Raw genomic sequence first — 8,017 nt, forward strand, 5'->3', positions numbered from 1 at the left:
TCATTACAAAGAAAAAATGAATAACCTTAGCCTGAAGTTGTTAGACAGAAAAGAAATTAGAGCTCAGTCTTGGAGAATGGGTGGAATAAGTGTGGCTGTAGTGACACATTATGTTTTACTCACTTGGATGTGCCAAAATTGCAAAATTACTTTCTTCAAAATTAAATATGGTCCAAATCTGTGTGGTCCCTTGGTACAGGGGGCTGTTTCTGTGCCAAATTTTGACAGAAGAGTTATGGTTTATGCCACAGACCTGGTAACCTAAGTTTTCTCTTAATTTGCTGAAATAGGAAACTCTTTACTGCTTTTACCACTTTCCCATCCATGCTGGCACTGCCAAGGAGGAAGTATAAGTCCTCAATATTCTTTCCTTGCCAAAATCTTTCCCAGTCTTGATAGAATTCTCTACAGGGGACTGAATAGTGTACACCCCCCCAAAAAAAATTCATGTCCACCCAGACCCTCAGAATGTGACTTGATTTGGAAATAGTGTTTTTGCAGGTATAATTAGTTAAGGATCTCAATATGAGATCATCCTGGGTTTAGGTGGGCCCTGAATTCAATGTAAATGCTTTTATATGAAGAGGATAGGACACAGAGACAGACAGAAGAATACCATTGCATGACTGATGGAAGCAAAGCTTGGAGTGATATGTCTACAAGCCAAGGAATACCAATGATTGTAGCAACAGCCAGAAGCTAGGACAGAGGCATGGACTGGATTCTCCCTGAGAGCCTCCTGGGGGAACCAACCAATACTGGGATGGTGGGCACTACACTATTTCTCATGAATCAAGATCAGACTGGATGACAACAAGTACCACACTATTTTCTGAGTGTTACTTGCTTTTTGTCACAGCAATTATTGAAAACTTACCTATGAAAAGATATGATGTCATCCTCAAAAGGAACTGTTGCATTATCAAATATTAAAACCATGAACTACCTGGAGATAGTAGTTTTGACAGTGCCTCGAAGATGTCCACTGCATTTCCCTCAATTTTTATAAAAATCCTGTGGTATCCCAGTGAATGTGCTGCAGTACAGTGGGTGGTGATAGTTTGGGAACCATTGGTTTAGACATCAATCTCTAATGACAATCACTGAGAGTTTTTGAGCAGAGGAATGACCTAACCAAAGCAATGTTTTAGGAAGACTTACTGAAGATTTGACGATTGACTATATGGAGTAAGACTGACAAAGAAAAGTAAAGGGAGACTCAGAATAAGGTATTTATTCTGCCAAAATCTTTTTTATGGTAACTATTGTTTAGTATATGTAAAAAAAAATCTTGTAATAGACTGCCTTTGAGTTGTTTAGCAAAAGTAGGGGTATTATGTTAAAGAAAGAAAAAAATTATAATGCAAGTATGCTCTTAGGCTAGAGAATGTGACATTATACATAAGAAATGTGTAAATTATTCTGAAACTGCAAGAAAATCCAGAGCTCAATATTCTGAGCCCCTCCTTCTTGGAGATTTGATACATGAGCTAGGCAACACAACAATTCCATTTAAAATAGTGTCTCGAGGGCACCTGGGTAGCTCAGTTGGTTAAGCAACTGACTTTGGCTCAGGTTATGATCTCACAGTTCCTGAGTTCAAGCCCCGTATCAGGCTCTGTGCTGACACCTCAGAGCCTGGAGCCTGCTTCGGATTCTGTGTCTCCCTCTCTGTCCCTACCCTGCTCACACTCTGTCTCTCACTCTCTCTCTGTCAAAAATAAACATTCAAAAAATAAAATAGTGTCTCAGAAGCCATTATCATTTGGGTTTTAGAAAGATGACTAAGGTCCTACTTTTCTTTATGATGACACTTTTTAAAGAGGAGTCATTCATTTAATATTGGCAGAATGCTTCACATGGCGTTTATACCTGCTTATCTATGGGAGAAGTAAGGATGGTTGTTGTTTGTTTGACTTGTGGAGGAAATCTGACCGTTAGAAAATTTGTGCAAAAGTAGTTTTAGAAGCAAGTACTAAAATTAGTTGTTCTATATAAATAAAATATTTCCTATATTCTGTAGCTATAAACATGTTTTATATCTTTAAATAAATTTAAAGGTATTTAAAGACTTCTTCCTTAGTAGGAAGGCCCAAACAACAACAACAACAACAACAACAATTGTGCCAGAAAAAAAACAAAGAACCAAGGGTCAGGAGACTTGGTTCTAGAGGCAGCTCTGTGACTAATTTGCTGTGGTCTTAGACAAGTCATTTCACTTCTTTGAGTTTCATGCTTAATCTCTAAAATAGAATAAAATAACAAAATATAATGATTTACATTAGAACCACAAACTGGCTGCTCTAAGCGGGACATGATGTGCAAATAAATGTATTTTGTTTGACCCACTGTGTTTCCATTCCCTTATTATGAATTAATTTCAATGCTGAAAAAAGTTTTTACATAAAGCTCTAGATATCTGGCTTCTTTCGAACCCTCAGCCTATATTTTCCCCCTACAAACAGCAAGGCCTGAGCCACCACTGCCCTCCTTGGAGGGCCCACACACTGCAAATGAAACCCTTTGTTTTTTTTTTGCACCAGTCTGGAGTTTCTAGGATTTGAATTTACAACCCTTGAACCACATGATTGCTAAGCTCCCAACACCCTGAATATACATTGAGAAAAGGATAAAATATCATTAGATATGTATGTATGTGTTTGTGTGTATTTATTTAATTCCCTAAATAATTTTTTTATTTTCACTGTATATCTTTTTCTTTATCAAATAATATACCTTTGCTCTATAAATTTATAACTCTGAAGATTAATCAACTTTGTGATTATAAATATGACTTCTTGTTATAAGAAATTACAGAGCTGCTTTAGAAAAACAATAAATTGCATTTATATAAGTAGAGTAAATATGTAGACTATGTTTTATCAGCCAAACAAACCAAAGTGAAGTGCTGGATCACATGTCTCTTCGCAGCAGATTCACTGAAACCATCAAATGCTGCATATGTTTTAGATAGTGCTATGAACACCTAGTGTTAAATATGAAATGGATAGGGCTTAAACTATGAACTGTAGGAAGGAATTATTTTTTCATGAATATTTTAATAAATCATCAATAACCATTAGCTAATTAGCCACTAAACTGCAATATATACATTTAAAACATTAAAATACATTTTAAGACCAAAAAAATCCATAAATTACATGTCTAAAACCAGTTATTCCCACTTATTAGCTTTTCTCTCTCCAGTGTATATCCATATGGACTTGGCTTTACAGTTGTAAGTGCATAAAATTTTGTTTCTTATTTTTTTTGCCCCTTAGCTTGCTTATCGCAAATACTTTTCCATGTTGAACCATTTTGATAATTTTTGCCTAATGACACCATAATCTGATATCACTGCCTACATTTTGATTTATTTAATTATTCCCATGTTTTTAGTGTTAAATTTATTCTCCAATTTTCCCTATATTCATTGATATAATGAGCTTCTTTTTGCCCATAGCTCTTTTTCCCTCTTTTGAAGAGTTTCTTCAGGATAAATTCTCAAGAGGAGAATTACAGAGTCAAAGAGTATAAACTTTTCTATGGTTTATGATATATGGTCAAATTGTTTTCAAGAGATATATGAATTCACATTGAATGTACTAGCTTTACTGGGAATTTGCCAGCATTAAGCTATTACCAGTTTTAATGTTTATACTAATTTAGAAGATGTTACAATTGCCTCATTATTGTTTATTTGCATTTCTTTGCATATTAGTAATGCCAAAAATTTTAAAATGGGACTCAATATCCTAGATCATATGGTTATATAATTAATTTTTCTTTTTCTAAGTAAAAACTAGAAGTGAGATACCTTCACCATGAATCTTAACACTATAGGAATGCTGTTAAAAAAGAGCTGAGTAGGAACTTTCTTTAGTTTATCCCCAACATGCACTGCCATCAATGCAATAACCTGTCATGAAATCATCTATCCATACGGAATTATTTTCATACAGGTGAAACTGATAACAGGGTAGTCTAATATTCTAAATATATTTAATTGTCAAATAACGCTTTGCTCATACTTTCACTTAGTTCTGAAATAGTTCTGTATACTTCAGTCATAGAAGTAAGATGCATTTAAGTTCCTTCTTAAGGCTGCCTTGAATAAACTTTTTTTTTTTTTAATTGATTGGGTTCACAATAACTGGCAAACAACTCAGGATATTTTACTGCAACTTCAAATTTTCAAATGCAACTAAACACAAAATATTCTAAATTCTAATTACTAAAGTTAAATGTTGTCATTTGCCACCAGCAAATCCCTACTTTCTGCTTTTCTTCATATGCTATTGTGGTTAGGTGATTCTTTATTAATTTGACTTCATTGCAACTATGGAGAATTTCCTCTTGACTTCAACAAAATCTGTTAGTCTAATTTTAACTAACAGTAATTTATAAGAAGAGTGTGTTTCCTACCAAAAGGATTAGTCACACTAAAGACTATTTGTAGATGTCCCAAAATTATTTTTCAATGTAGTTTTCCTTAACCAAAATAATAGATAATAAATAATAAATAAATAATAAAGACATGCTTAGGATAATTATCATGAAATTGAGTTCCAGAGTTTAAAAAAAAAAACCTACCCAAGTGTTATTATCAGTTATTTAAATTTATTTCCCATTATTTTTTTAAAAAATTTTTAATGTTTTTTATTTTTTTCTGAGAGAGAGACAGCATGAGCAGGGGAGGGTCAGAGAGAGAGGGAGACACAGAACCTGAAACCAGCTCCAGGCTCTGAGCTAGCTGTCAGCACAGAGCCCGACACTGGGCTAGAACCCGCGCACCGTGAGATCATGACCTGAGCAGAAGTCTGACACTTAACCGACTGAGCCACCCAGGCGCCCTTCCCATTATTTTTTTAAATAGTGTTTTAAAGTGCATTTATATTAAATGTGCCTTTATATTGTGGAAAATAAGGTTGGTTTTTGCACTAATATGTGCTTTGTAGAAATTTATTTTTGTTTGATTAGACTTCCATGTGTCGTTAAATAAAGCTTAACTGCATTTTGGGAGAATTGCCAGGTACCACAAAGCCCATTCCTACTACAGAATATAGTTTCTTAAAAAGTTATTCATATTTCACATAATTTTTGAAGACTATTCCAAAGAAATCATTATCCAATGAAAGCTCCATTCCATCAACTAACATTATTTATAGTTAAAAACCTAAAATTTTACATTAAAAGAATAATCCATGACAGGCAGGCAATGTATGTTTACTGAAGAAGGAAGGAAGGAAGGAAGGAAGGAAGGAAGGAAGGAAAAGGTGAAAGGAAAGGAGGAATGAGTATTCTAGTAAATAAGAGTTATTTATATAATAATTACATTGATGGGTCAAATTTGAAAATACAGTACTATCCCAGATGGTGAAAATGCTTTTGATTAAAAGTAAAACAAGTTAATTTGGGAGTAAAATGAACAATTCTCAATGTGATAAATACAACTTAAAAATTACTCAATGCCAAATACCAAAAGCATTCCTATTCATACTGCAAACAAGTCAAGGCTGTCACCTATCAACACTAAAATCTTATCTTGAAATTTGAGATAGTGTCAAAAATAAACCAAAAAAAGAAACAATATATATTTCAATTGGAAAAAACGATCAAAATTATAATTGTTTATGTTATACGATTGTTTGACTAAGAAACCTACAAGAACCAACTATAAAAAGATTTAATGAAAAAATTCAATAAAGTACTCAAATAAAAACAAATAGAAAAATAATTTTGAAACATCTACAAATAGTCTTTAGCGTGACTAATCCTCTTGGTGGGAAACACAGTCCTCTAATAAATTACTGCTAGTCAAATTAAACAGATAGGTTTTGTTGAAATCAACAGGATATTCTCTATAGCTTCAATGAACCAAAGAAATTAATTTAGAACTACCTAATTGCAATAGCACATGGAAAAAAAGCAAAAACAATGTAAATATTCAGATTTCAGTAATCAGTAACAAAATGTTTTATTTTTTTTTTAACATCTCATTATTTTTCAGAGAGAGAGAGAGAGAGAAAGCACAAGTAGCGGAGAAAGGAGGACAGAGAGAGAGGAAATTCGAAGTGGGCTCTGCGCAAAGAGAAGAGAGCCCTTTGCAGGTCTCAAACTCATAAACCTTGAGGTCATTGACCTAAGCTGAAGTTGTTTGCTTAACCGACTGAGCCACTCAGGCACCCCAGCAACAAACTATTTTAAAAGACCCCCATTCACAATAGCAAAAGAAATATGAGATACGAAAATATAAGCTTAATCTGAAGGATCTATGGAAAGAAAACATAAAAACCTTTTTGAAAGAGATGTTTTTTAAAAGGCTAACATAAATGCAGGCATATTTCTGAATGAAAGACAAAGCTCTAAATGTATTAATTATCCCCAAATAATATAAAAATTCAAGGAAATTGTAATCAATAATTATTAGTAACTATTAATATCAGTCAAAATCTTGAAGAAATAATTCTACTGTAAAAAATACTTGAAATAAAAAACTTTGATTTAATGCTATTTATTCATTTTAGAACCAATACATAATTACATAAAGAAGGCAATCTCATACCTGTTGTAAACACTTAAGAATCGATAATTTTCTAGAATATATGAAAGTAGTAGATTTTTCTAAACAACTCGATACAAAACTTGTATTGTTATTTTGAATTTGGGGATTATTTAATCTATAAATTCCCTCTCATTTTTGTGGCTTTTAGATTTTCCTTCTAAATCAAAACACTTGAATTGTACCATCATTTATTCCTGTAAAATTCAGCAAGTTGGTTAATGCCTCAGATCTTTGGTGGCTTCATTATTAAAATGAAATAAAATCTGAATAACAAGTTTAGCATTTGGATCTCCTCCTTTCTGCTACACAAGGAACAAGAACTGTTATAAAAAGAAAATCCACGTCATTGATCTACAAAAATTTTAGAAGTCTTCTTCTCCTGTTTACATCAGACTACCTTTTGACCTTTTAATTACAGAACCAGATTAAAAGATTTTTTAAGTATTTTAAAATGAAAACTTTGGCTCCTAAATAGATTGGTAATTATATTGCTATATATACAGCTGTAATTGTAAAACACTGTAATACAGTCTTATCTGAAAATTTTCTTTTTGCACAAATATGAAAAACTATGCATTTTTCTATCAATAGAATGTATACTACTTAAGTTTTGGAACAATAAGCCTTTCAGTATCCACATTACTTAATTATCTTTCACATTTGACCTTTCAGCATATTGGCAGAATCAAACAACAACGATGACAACAACAACAAAAACAAATCAAAGGAGCTTCACAGTCTTAAATTTAAAAGCATCAGGAAACAGACTTTATGCAAAATGTTTCCCTGAGGCTTAAGAGTGAGATCACATAGCCTTTCTCTGGCTTCTTAAAAACTCTTAATCCTTTGCTTAGCATTTTCTGATAAAAAAGCAGTCAGACTATAAATGGTGATACTCTGTGGAGTGATAGGTTGGAGCAAGCTTGTCCATTAAACCACAAAATAGTGTGCATTTATGAAGTTAATGGCAAATGATCTTTTTCTATATTAATGCATTACTTTATTCACCATAATTATTTATTCCTAAAAGCCATTCTTTGTGCTAAAGTGCTTTAACCAAAGTGCCTTAATAGAAAGTTCATTAGTGACCTCATAAAATGACACATATGCAAAAGGAAAATAGAGATTTAAGTTATATATATATCAAAATCTTGAAAATGACATACACTATTGGAAATCTTTCAGTAGAAATCACATATGAACAAGTAATATAAAGAGAAATCTAAACCTTGTATGTGCTGGGTTCCATCCAAAATGGAATCCAACCTTGATTTCCTACAGGAACACTGCAAAGATCAATCATATAGCAGACATCAGAAAGTGCAAAAGCAATGGTATATGTTAAAACACATTTTCAGTAGACCTAAGACCAAACCCCTGAAATCTACAAAGAATGAATGGGTGAGGCAGGAGAATGTGCCGCTGCATAGAACAGTAATTCATCTTCATTTA

The sequence above is a fragment of the Crocuta crocuta genome, unplaced genomic scaffold (assembly GCF_008692635.1).
Source record: "Crocuta crocuta isolate KB4526 unplaced genomic scaffold, BGI_CrCroc_1.0 scaffold708, whole genome shotgun sequence".
Lineage (NCBI taxonomy): Eukaryota > Metazoa > Chordata > Mammalia > Carnivora > Hyaenidae > Crocuta > Crocuta crocuta.